Source organism: Marmota monax, unplaced genomic scaffold, assembly GCF_021218885.2.
Source record: "Marmota monax isolate L192 unplaced genomic scaffold, Marmota_monax_Labrador192_F-V1.1 WCK01_AAM20220418_F8-fsc00269, whole genome shotgun sequence".
In the NCBI taxonomy this organism is placed as follows: Eukaryota; Metazoa; Chordata; class Mammalia; order Rodentia; family Sciuridae; genus Marmota; species Marmota monax.
In genome coordinates, this window is record NW_026694072.1 from 96,691 (window position 1) to 109,018 (window position 12,328).

The 12,328-nt window shown below is 43.3% G+C and overlaps 1 pseudogene; it reads right to left on the reverse strand.

The window, feature by feature from the left end:
- LOC124106672 (R3H domain-containing protein 2-like) overlaps positions 1–12,092 on the reverse strand; it is a 67,850-nt pseudogene extending 55,758 nt beyond the window's left edge.
- Positions 12,093–12,328: the final 236 nt, after the last annotated feature.

A 12,328-nucleotide genomic window follows, 5' to 3' on the forward strand; every position in this document is an offset into this window, starting at 1 on the left:
TATTGTGGTTTGCTACTCCTCTGTCCAGGGGCGGGGGGAGGGGGAGGGGGAGGGGGAGGGAGAAACTTAGGCAGGGGCAGTAGAAAAAAAATGCATGTGAAGTTCAGCTGTCCATCAACCCCAAATCCACCCCCTAGAGGAGAAGAGGGTAGAACAGCACAATCCAATAGAAGCCAAGCTCAGCTGTGCAGACTGCGGCTCAGCCCACCCTTCCCTCTGGGAGTGTTTCCTTTCGCTTGCAATAAACCTCTGCCTTGCCTGCCAACCTCTCATTTCTTCCTCAGTTCTTTGCTTGAGAGGCCAAGAACCTGGACCCGGAACCCCCTGGGGACCCCTGCCCTTGTGCCAGTCCAAAAAAAGCTGCATGCTCCATGGTGTTAACCACCTGAAATTCTGGGACAGAAAAACCATAGAGGGTAGTAGAAATGCCAGTTGTTTCCAGGTCTTGAGAAAACAGAAGGCAGACTTACAGATGAAGCAGAGGGAATATTAATGGACAGTGACTCTACTTGTAATGGTGATAAATGACATTAGGCCTTCATCAAAACCCACGGAACTGTGCAACATGGAGGTGAACCTCAAGGCAAACTCTGAACTGTGCTAATGGTAACATGTCAGCATTGGTTCAGCCTTTGCAACAAATGTACCACACTAAAAGAAGATGGTATTTTATTTCATTTTACTTTATTTTATGGAAAATGTTGTGGGTTTTTCCCACCTGTTTTTATGGGTGCATTACAGTTGTACATATTGATGAGATTTGTTGTTACAGAAGCATACATGCACACAATATAACAATATAATTTGGCCAATATCACTCCCCAGCTCTTTCCCCTCCCTCTCCATCTCCCACCCCTTTCCTCTACTGATCTCCCTTTGATTTTTAAGAGGTGCACCCCCATCTTTGTTTCCCTTTTTCCTCTCTAGCTTGTGCGTAAGGGAGAAAACATGTGATCCTTGGCTTTTCTGAGTTTGACTTATTTCACTTAACATGATGATGTCTAGTTGAGAAGACAGTATTTTAAAAAGGAGTCTAGGGTAGAGGGTTGGATTTGAGAGCCTTCTCTCCTATCTGTTCAACTTTAGATTATTCTAATCTAAAGTTGTCCTAACTCATTTCCATGTATTATGAAATCTGGCATCGCTGTTCCAGAAGAAGGCATTTCAGTTCACGATCAACAATCCGCTGCATGTGTAAGCGTTCAGTTGAGAGGTTGCTCACTATGAACCGTGCACAAAACTCCACTTCTGGAGTTGTAGCAATGTTGACTGACTTAATGAATCTAAATTTGTACATGTCCAATAGAAAAAGAATATGGTGTGGCACATTTAGGGCTTTCTCTAAACTACAGAACTCTGAATGAACCAGAATCATCATTGATGAATTTCACTCCACCTTCATCTGACTCCTCTATAGGGTACACACTATTGGGTGGCCAGAGACAGATTCCTCCAACCACAGCTTGTGGCAGGCAGTAGGATATCTTGACCATGGAGAACAATGTCAGGGAAGGAAGATCCTGAGAAATGGAATACAATAGGGACAGCTGCTGGCATCTTGCGGGCAGAAAACCATAGGATAATTAGTAATAATTGATTCACAGCTCAAACTTTTTAAATGGGCACATGATCATTTTACATATTTGGGGATTCAATGTGATGTTTCCATACATGTACATATTGTGCAATGATAGTATACCCAGCACCTTGAGTATTATTTGTTTGTGGTGAGAATAATTTTGACATTTGTGGATGGACCTGGAGGACATTAAGTAAATTGGGAACAGGAGGACAAATCCTGTATAATCTCTCACAGGTAGAATCTAAAAATTTGCTCTTCTAGAAGTTGAGAGTATTATAGCAGTTACCAGAGGTGACAGATGACGTTACAATTAGATGATAAGAAAATATTCTGGAATTTTTTTGCACCTCCCATGACTGTAGTTAACAATAAGGCAATGTTTGTTTCAATATAATTGCAGGAATTGGAATGTTTGGAGGTCAAACTTTTTTTTTTCCCCCACCACTGGGACAGCAAAGCACCTGAGTCAGAGTTGGTTTTCAAAGAGACTCTGGTGTGAATTTAAAATCAGACCATTGTGTGATAAAATGCCTTTACTGAGGTGAGATCATACAGAAAGGCAGAAGAGGGGCCAAGAGCACAGGGCTGGTGCCACATGGGCTGGGTTCAAATCCGGTGTAGAAGTTATGCACACCTGAGAAGGTGAAGCAGACCCCTCTGTGCTCAGTTCCCTGTGTGGAGATGTGGAAATGTCCATCTGGCCTATGTTATAAGATTAGCAGTGATGATTGACAGGCAAAGCCTTCAGAAGATAGATGCTTCAAAGGCGCCCAAAAGCGCTCGCTCATTAAAATGTCTGGGAGAATAAGCCAGACAGGATGACAGAGCAGGAGAGGATCGAAGTGTAATCTTCATCCTTCACATGGGGGTGAAACTTTGCAGCTCATGGAGAGAGATGAACAGAGCAGGGACTATGACCCCAAATTTACCATTAAGAGAATTGAAATTGGGAGATTTTTACGACAGTGATGGGTAATGGAACTGGGACAGGAATGGAGTTGTTTCCCTGGGGACAGAGATCCCTGAACACCTGAGTCCTCCAGATGAGGTCATAGAAGCTGAACCATGAGGTCTTCTCACTCTTTCTCAAAACTGTCCGGGAAGATTTGAATGAGCCAGGAGAAGGGCTGAGATTGTAGCCCAGTCTCCCGCCTCTAGATTTTAATCTCTTTCCAGTGATCATCCCTGAATGATCAATTAGTGTTCCTTATTGGGGCAAAGTGGCCTGCAAGGCTGGTGCTTTTGTGATTCTGCTTATGAAGTTGGCATGACCCTGTCTCTGCAGAATGCTGACCTGAGCCACTGTCGGAGCAGCTGGCCCACTGCCCGGCTGAGAACATGCCTGTCCCAGCTCATGTCTTCCTCATTCCTCCCTAGATCCTGCAGGGCGATGGGCAGAGATCCTGTCTGCCTTAGAGGGACCCAACCATAGTCACAGCCTGTGAATCCTCACTTTAGGACCCTCCCTGAGGACTGCCCAGGCTCTCATGCCCTTCACTTACCCTATAGCACTGTCCCTTGTCACCACTCTTCCAGCAGCCCCCACACAGGAGAGACCCTTTTATTTATCAACCACATGCACATTTCACCCGGAAATCCCAGGGTGTTTTATTTTTTCTTTTTCTAAAAATGTCTGGATTGGGACATGTCTAACATTGGTTTTGGGTTTTGACATCTACATTCAGAAATCTGGCCTCTAATTTTCTTCCATGGTGCCATATATAGTATCAAAAGTCACCTGATCTGATGAAATCAGTGTGAGTATGCTCCCCTGAATCTATTCTTCTGAAGAGTGTGTAACTGACCTTAGCAAATATACTTTTTTTAAAATTTAGTAAGATATTAAGGTAACCAGTTGGATGCAAGAATCAAAAATACAGATTCCTAAAACAAAACCATAAAACACATTTAAAAATTAACAGAGAAAATGGGGTGGTGGGGAATGAGGAAAATAAGAAGAAAATATGTTTGGTAAGAATTAACAGGTCCATTTGGAGACACAACCTTCAGAAGCTCGATGGCGAGAGACCGACCACTGTAGCAGCAATTCAGGTTTCCCATCTCGGAAGATTCTAGGCAAGAACCTGAGAGCATCCCAACTGCTCTCAAATTTGAACCACTCAGCTCACAAGACTGACGGAATAGAGGGCAAGATGTGCATCCTCACATCGTCATGGCAACCGGTCTTTCTGGGATTTTGAGTGAGCACATGTTATACCACAGGCTGAGGGTCTTCTGGTATCTAGACAAATACCACTTACAATGCCAGGGGTGTGGTGTAAGGGTGCACGTTCTGTTTGAAAAACTGAATCCCAGATGCACACATTTTGAAAATAAGTTAAATAAACAAAATTACACACACACATATTTTCATGAATCATAAGAGCCTATGATACAGGGGAGTCAAATTAATAAATAGAGAGCACAAAGCGATTCTATTCCTGATTTGATACATCAACCCTACCCTTTTCCCACTATTCCTGAATCTTCAGAAATTTCTAGATGAAAAAAAGTAACTGTGTTACAGATTAGGCTTAAAAATACATAGAAAGATCATTTAACATGGGATACATTTTAAGGTCGTGGGAGCAGTAAGATAACATCCCTCATATTTGAAATTGATAAACACAATGTTTTCACAAATTCAGTACAAGTTAATTCAGTTACTTGAATTAGCCTTGCCTCTCCCAGGACCCCTGCTGACAAAACAGTCCTTTTGCTCATGACCTGACTGAGTCATCTCAACCCATGAGGAGTCTTGGTTGAAAAGGACCAAAATTAATTCTTCACCAAGCATAGTGGCTCAGCCTGTAATCCCAGTGGCTTGGGAGGCTGAGGCAGGAGGATCACAATTTCAAGGCCAGCCTTAGCAAAGGCAAGGCACTAAGAAATTTAGTGAAACTGTGTCTCTAAATAAAATACAAAATAGGGCTGGGGATGTGGCTCAGTGGTTCAGCATCCCTGAGTTCAATCCATGGTGCAAAAAAAAAAAAAAAAAAATCCAAGAGAGGAAATTCATTTAATAGGTGATCAACTGACGAGTGATGATAACAGTAAGATTATATTCAAAGTACTTGAAATTGAAAAGCAAAGCTGTGAAGACCCCAGGACACAGAGGGGAGTAAGAGGAAAAGACTCTGGGTTGTTTCCAACAAAGAAATCACAACTCAGCTGACTGAGAACAATTTGTGTCTGATCCCAGGAGCAACCTGGGAAAATCCTCCCTGTCCTCTGGATTGGCTGATCCCCAGCACTCTGCAAAGTGCCTGGAATCCATTAGGAAGCTCCTTTTTCCAAATTTTTAAATGAATTTTCAAAAGTTTTCAACATCAGAGATAAACAAATACAAGTAAAAATGATCTAAAATGGCATCCATGGGATGCGCACATCTATGACTTTTGGTTCTGATATATATAAACTGATTACATTTTATAAAACTGCAGATGCAATAATATTGAAGAATCTAGTTTACTATTATAAACAAAGGCTTAACTGTATCCTGTATATCAAAAGATCTATCCCTACTTACAAATGATAGAGAAGTCTCCAAGTTGTGAAACTAGTATACTAGTTGAGTCTAATGTAATATAAAGCAAGCATAATTTTATCTCCCTATTAAAGAAAAATGGAGGCTGGCATTGTAGCTCAAGTGGTAGAGCACTTGCCTAGCATGTGTGAGGCACTGGGTTTGATCCTTAGCACCACATAAAAAAGTTATTTGCATCCATCTACAGCTAAAAATATGTTTTAAATGGACTCTCAGGACTAAGGATTTACTGCCAATACAATATCACCAACCAAAACCTCTTCTCTGCTATAATTAAGTGAACTCTAAGTAAGTTAAAGATGTATGGCAGGATTGTACTGTGGAGGGAAGAGGGAATCTCACCAATGAAAAGCCCTGGTATGTTCCTGAGTTGGCTGTGGAAACTCCTGGAGATTCTATCAGACAAGGTGAACCCATTCTTGTGGTCTTTTGGTTCTCGTTCTCAGATATTTAGAATTGGCAATTATAAGAGAAGGTAGGAAAAAGACTTTGGTAACTCATGAATTGAACAAGTGCTATCTGCCTGCTGACCCAGCGACTTATAATCAGCCATACTGGATCCCCCAACTAGATGCATTAGGCATCATCTTGGTGTTCAGTGGCAGGGCTGCAGACAGGATGAATCTCTTCTTTGTTTCAATCGGATCACCACCAGGGTCACTCTACGAGATGGTGCAATGAAACCACCTTCATGCTTCTCACATTGATGTTGTTGGATAATGTGCCCAGACACCTCCATCGGCACAGCCAGAGGGTGCCTAGAAGGGTGGACACTTCCTCCACTTCAGCACAAAGTACAATGACCATCTGTAACCTTCCTTCAAGAACTTCAAATCTCTGAAAACAGAGAGCATGTGAGCTCGCATTCGTACTCTTCCAATCTTGTTCTACTGATGACAATGTTATGACCCAATGGCCCTGAGCATGCAAAGGTTGTCACTTGTCACAGCAGTCATTCAACTTATGGAAACTCACTTCAGGGTACATTTTCCCCAGACAGTTGACATGGCAGAACTCTTACTAGAAGTAAGAGAATGTCCCATTTGCCCAGCCTGTTCTGCAAACCTAATGTACCTGAACCACAGGATGCATCTTCTCCCACAAGTGCATCAATTCACTCCCACGGGGAGGCTTTGCAGGGCTACTTTTACCTTGTGGTCTCTCAGAAGAAGGACGCCAGGCCCCACAAGCAGCTGGCGAAGCTGATTGCCAAGATCAAGGAACTGGAACTGCAGCTGAGGGCTACTCTACAGATGAAACCAAGGATGGGACAGTCCAAGAAAAGGCATCTGCACACCCTGCCCATCCCCCTCCTGGAGAAGGCTCTTCTGCAGAACCTGTGTGACTGAGGCCTCCAGGTACATCTTCTCCTATGCCATCCCAGGGGATGTGAGGGGATGTCTCAGCCTCTGATTTCCCCAAGGAGGACCAACTAGTCCCAAGGTCTGAATGGAAGGAGGCAGAATCTCTCCCTTTCTGCCCCTGGCTTTCTGGGATCCTGCCCCTTCTGGTTGATCACTACCCCTCAGATCCCTGAGGCCCCCTTCCTGCATTACCCTTGGGGATTCCCTGGGGAATATCGCTGGTAGACAGCTAAACACCACAATCCAAAGCTCTAAAGAGTGAGGTAAAGAAGTAGTCATTTCATGGGAGTCAGAGAAGGAATGTTCCAGGTGGAGGGAGGAGCTGGTGCAAAGGCCCTGAGGTGTGGCAAGCGCTCTGCTTCCACGGACTTAAGCGTGCAGGGCAACAAGTGGAGAGCCTGGCCTGACAGGAAGCGGGGCATAGACCATGCAGAGCTCTGTAGGCCATTGTCAGGAGGCTGGACTTGATTGACCCTGAGGGTGCTGGGGTGTCATGGAGAGACTGTAAACCCCCTGGCTAGTGGTCAGCATTTCCCTCTAGAGCTGTGCTATCAAAAATCAACCAAAATTAAATTACAGTTCAGTCCCTTAGTCACACATTTCAGGGTCTCATTACCTCCATGTGGCTGCCCTAGTGGACACAAAAAGACGGGACATTTCCATCATCACAGATGGTTCTATAGACGGTGCTGAGCACTCAAGGTGTGGGGTGTGAAATGTTTTGCAGTGAGGGTGAGTTCCAGGGATCCAGTGGGAGATGCCTGTGTCCAGCAAGGTGCCTGGAACACAACAGTGTCCTCAGGAACAGAAGCCTGTCTCTCAGATGACCCCTGCAACCCACACCTGCAAATACACACTTACACAGTTGCCTTCCTCTCTGAATAAAGGCTGGCAGGTGTGGTCAGTGGACTATGGTAGAAGTAGCTGCAACTTTCAAGGTGAGGCCATAAGAGGCACTGCAGCTTCTCCCTGGGCCTCCGGAACTTGTTCTCCATACCGGAAGTTTAGATTACTGATTTCAGGTCTTTCTTCTTTTCTAATACGTAACGCTCAATGCTATGAATTTCTCTCTCAGCTCTGCCAACATCACATTCACACATCCTGACGTGTTGTGTGTATTCATTTTCATTTAGTGGAAAATATCCTTAATTTCTCTTAAGGTTTCTTTTTGATCCATTTTTTAATGTGTCCTTTAAGCTTAAAATATTGGGCGTTTTTCAGGTCTTTGTTTCTCCTCTCTGAACTCCATTTTGACCTGAGAACATATTGTATATTTCTACTGTCTTAAACTTGTTGAGATGTGGTTGGTTTTTTTTCCTTTTTCACCTTTTACCCAGAATGTGATCTATCTTGGTGGATGGTCCATGTGGGCTTGAGAAGGATTTCAATATTTTTCATTAGCTGAATGTAGTATTCTAGAACTGTTAATCGGATCCAGGTGATCGGTGATCCTGTTCATGTCAACTGTATTCTTACTGCTTTTCTGCCTGCTGCATCTGTCAATCACAAGGGGTTAGCATTGCGGTCTCTAATGCTCAGAGTGGATTTGTCTATTTCTCTTTGCAATTCCACCAATTTTTGCCCTCTTCTGTTTTGAAGCTCTATTGTTAGGTGCATATGTGTTGAAGATTGTTGTAACCTCTTAAGAGAACTGACTCCTTTAACCTTATGTGATGCTCATCTTAGCCCTGATAATTTTTCTTGTTCTGAAGTCTGCATTGTCGGAAATTAACATAGCTACTTCAGTTTTCTTTCAGTTTGTGTTAACAGGGCAAGTATATCTTCCTCCATCCCTTAACAATCCCTATTTTAAATGTAAAAACAATGTAAAAAATTGTTTTTACATTTAAAATAGGGGTGTTTTGTACAAAACATATTATTGGGTCTTCTTTTTGTTTTTAAGATATTCTGGTAGTTTCTTTTAGTTGGCATATTAAGATATTCATAATTAAAGTGATGGGGGGGAGGATTCCTCAGTCCTATATGATCCATGGATCAAGAATAAATAGCCATATCATTAGCCACAATTCTCTGTGTATATAGCATTGACAAGTGATGACAGGCTCAGTTACTTGAGGAAACTGGTTTGCAAGCTGAGTTTTGAAAGCTATCATGAACACTAACTGAAGGATGAACCACAGAGTCAAAGAACTGGAAAAGATCTTAGAGATCTTCTAAGCCCCCACTTTACCTCAAGGGACAGGTGGTCTTTATGACTCACACATGTGAAAAAGCAATAGTGACATGTAACAACAAAGACTTACAAATTGCAAATACATATTTTGCTGTCATGATTTCATAAGAACAAAAAAAGAATAAAAATATGGCATTCGAAGGTAAATGGATGGAATTGGTGAATATCATGCTAAGTAAGCCAATCCCAAAAAAACAAAGGCCAGATGTTCTCTCTGATAACTGAATGCTGATCCATAATGGGGAAAGGGGGAGGCAATGGAAAAATGAAGGAACTTTGATTGGACAAAGGGTAGGGAGGGTAAGGAGGGCGCTTGGGGGCAGGAAAGATGGTGGAATGAGATGGACATCATTACCCTAGGTACATTTATAACTGGTGTACTGCTAAATTGTGTACAACCATAAAAATTTAAAGTTGTGCTGCAATTATGTACAATGAATAAAAATGCATTCTGCTGTCATATATACCTAGTTTAAAAATAAATTAATTGTAAATAAAAACAGCAAGACTGACTTATCAGGTAGGGCTTGTGAAGTCAACTTCTTGACTTCAGTTTGTCGTCACACCTCACAGAATTTATATCATAAATTCTTCCGGGACCAGTTCTTTTCTAGTATGCTTGTTCAGTCTTAATTTATTTCTAGCTTTTCAGAGTCAGCCCACTTTAGGTCCAGGACTCTAACCTGACTCTTCAATAAATCCCTTCTTGACCTGAGATGTTTGGAGCAGGTGCTTAAAAGAGCACAAGCTTGGCATTTTGCCAGACCTGTGACTGAGTCTCAGCCCTGCCACTTCCCAAGTTTCTGTGACATTGGGCATATCTTAACTCCTCCAAGGCTCTCTTCCCTTCTCTGTAAAATGAGATGGCCAGGAGATGAGTGTTTTTAATGGAGTTGATGCCAGTGTTGGCATCCACCCTCCCTGCTCACCATGAGGGATCCTCTTGAATAAAATTCCTTTCCCATTCCAAAAAGAAAGAAGTGAAGTGATAATTGATAGCACTTTTCTACTTATTCCCCTTGATCTTTTCTAGTTCATACACATTTTTTGCCTTTCACTGTTTAATTGAATATTTTATTTGATTCCATTTTCTCTCTTCTTTGAGCATATAAATTATACTTTAAAACATTTTTGAACATTTTCTCTAAAATTTATATCATAAACATACAAGTAACCTAAGTTCATTTGCAAGTACTATACTGCTCCATGTAACTGCAGGTGCCTGTATGAGTGAGCTCGATTCGTCTCTCCCATCATCCTTATCCGTAAACCCTGTCACCAGATGTATTTTTGTTATGATTATCTTAAGCAAAATTGTATCTGTTAACAAGAAAAGTAAAAAGCCCTTTTTCTATGCCTCCATGAGCCTCTTCTCTCACAATCTTCCATTCTTTATGACTTTTTGTCATTTGGCTTCTCTCTGAAGAAATGTTAAATTTCTTGCAAGGCAGGTCTGCTGACCACAAATTCAATATTATTATTATTTTAATCTTAGAAAGTTTTTATTTGAAGGATAAATTCTATGAATAAAGAACTCTAGGGTAGTGAGGTTCTTTTGCCTTTCCAACTCTACATATTTTCCTCCAATCCCTTCTTGCCTGGTTTCTGAAGAGAAACCCAATTTCATTTGTTGTTTAATTCCTCTGCAGATAAGATGACTTCTCCTCCTCTGGCCCCTTTCAAGGTTTTCTTTTTGTCTTTGGGGATGTCCTGTCTGAAAGAATGACCAGACAAGGCTCGTCGTCGGAGAAGTACCCATTTATTGAGGAACACCTTTGCACATTTTATAGAGCCAGGGGCGATTTAACAGTTGGCACAGGACACTTTCTGATTGTTGGGTACGGATCATGAGAGTCAGCAGGGCTCACCATTGGGCGGCTCTTCCCGCTGCTGTCTCAGGGGATGGGGAAGTTAGTACCAGAAGAGAAGCACAGTCAGCGTCATCTTTGGAGCCAGGCAACTCCCAACATTCCTCCCTCTTTGTTATTAAATGAGAGTGGGCATCGACTCATTCTGGCTGCTTCCTGCTGAGATGGGGCGACGTGGGAGAATGAGAGAGGAGGGAAGTAAGGAGCCCCCACAGGAGGGCAGAGAAGACTGGTATAACTTCAGGAACCAGATCAGATCGATGAAGGTTCCTTGCCACCACAGATCCGCGATGATGTCAGTCCATTCGGCATAGGTCTCGACTGGAGGTATAAGCCAGGCATCGCTAGCCAGAGCTTGTAAGTAGGTGTTCCAGGACTTATGAGGTGTTCTCTAGAAGATCTGGCTGGTTCATAATTCCTGAGGAGAAGCTGGTTAAAAGCTTGATTAGAAATTTTACCCTGAATGAACTTTATGATAAAGGGAAGGAACAGGCACATAAGGAGGACAACACACAACGGACCTCCTACTGGCCAGATCCAAACAAGTAAGGAGGAGAAGGGGGTCTGGCTGGAGGGGGCCCTTAGGGTAGCCACCAAGTCAGTGAATTTGACAATGTTTTCTTCCACAAGGCCTGATTAGAGAGGCCAGGGATTCAGCAGTGGATGTAAGTGCACCTTCAAGAGGGGTCAATCAGTGGTGGCTGCAAGGCAGGTTCACTTGCCTTGAATCTCCAGACATAAGGCGAAGAGAGGACCAAAGAGGGCCAGAAATGAGGGGGGGGAGCATTAGGAGAACCCATTTATGGAACATACTGGGCTAAGAACGGAGACATGGGAGAGGTGGAGCTTGAGGGGATCTTGTGGGGAGCATTGACAAGAGTACTTAATAACAGGTGAGGATCGTTAGCTCTTCTGATGAAGGTGCTGGAGCACCAGGCTGAAGCCTGGATATGTGAATCCACAGAGTAAGTTGGTTATTAGATAGTTTGAGTTTGGCCACCAAGGGAGTGCACATAATCACCTGAGCAGGACCCCCCCCCCAGTTTGGTTTTAAAGGGGGCTTTTTCCCCAGTGGGCAATAGTAAACAAGTTGACCAGGTGTTAAGGAGGTAGGGTTTTGGGAGAGACTGGGGTCAGGAAGGAGCCAGTCTTGATAGCACCAGAGTTCACAGCATAGATGGAAGAGGAGGGGCAGGGCATAGGTTTTGGAGATGGGTAGGGGTTCTGTAGGCAATCTGGGAGGAACAAGGGGAAGGCCATACATGACTTCGAAAGGTGAGAGATTAGAAGGCTTCTTTGGTAAGGCCCTAATGCACAATAAAGCCAAGGGGAGCACCTTTACCCAGTCCAGGCTTAATTCCATGGTGAGCTTGGTGATGGTCTCTTTAAGGGACCCATTGGTCCTTTCAACCTTTCCAGAAGCCTGGGGGTGGTAAGGGCAATGGAAATGCCAAGGGAGTGATGGTGCATGAGCCAGTCCCTGAGTTACCTGCCAGGTGAATTCTGGGCCATTGTCTGATTGGATAGAAGTGGGCATCCCGAAACGGGGGATTATGTGAGTAAGCAACAGATCAACTACCGTAGAGGCCCACTTGTTAGAAGTGGGAAAGGCTTCAACTCATCCTGAAAAAGTATATGACTGTGGACCTGATGAGAAGGGAAAGGTTTAGGTTTTAATGGAATATTGGTGTTGGTTTTCTGGCAGATCTGACAAGCAGAAGTGATCTGTTGTAGGAGGTCTTATCGCATGGGGAAAGGGTGAAAAAGGAGTGA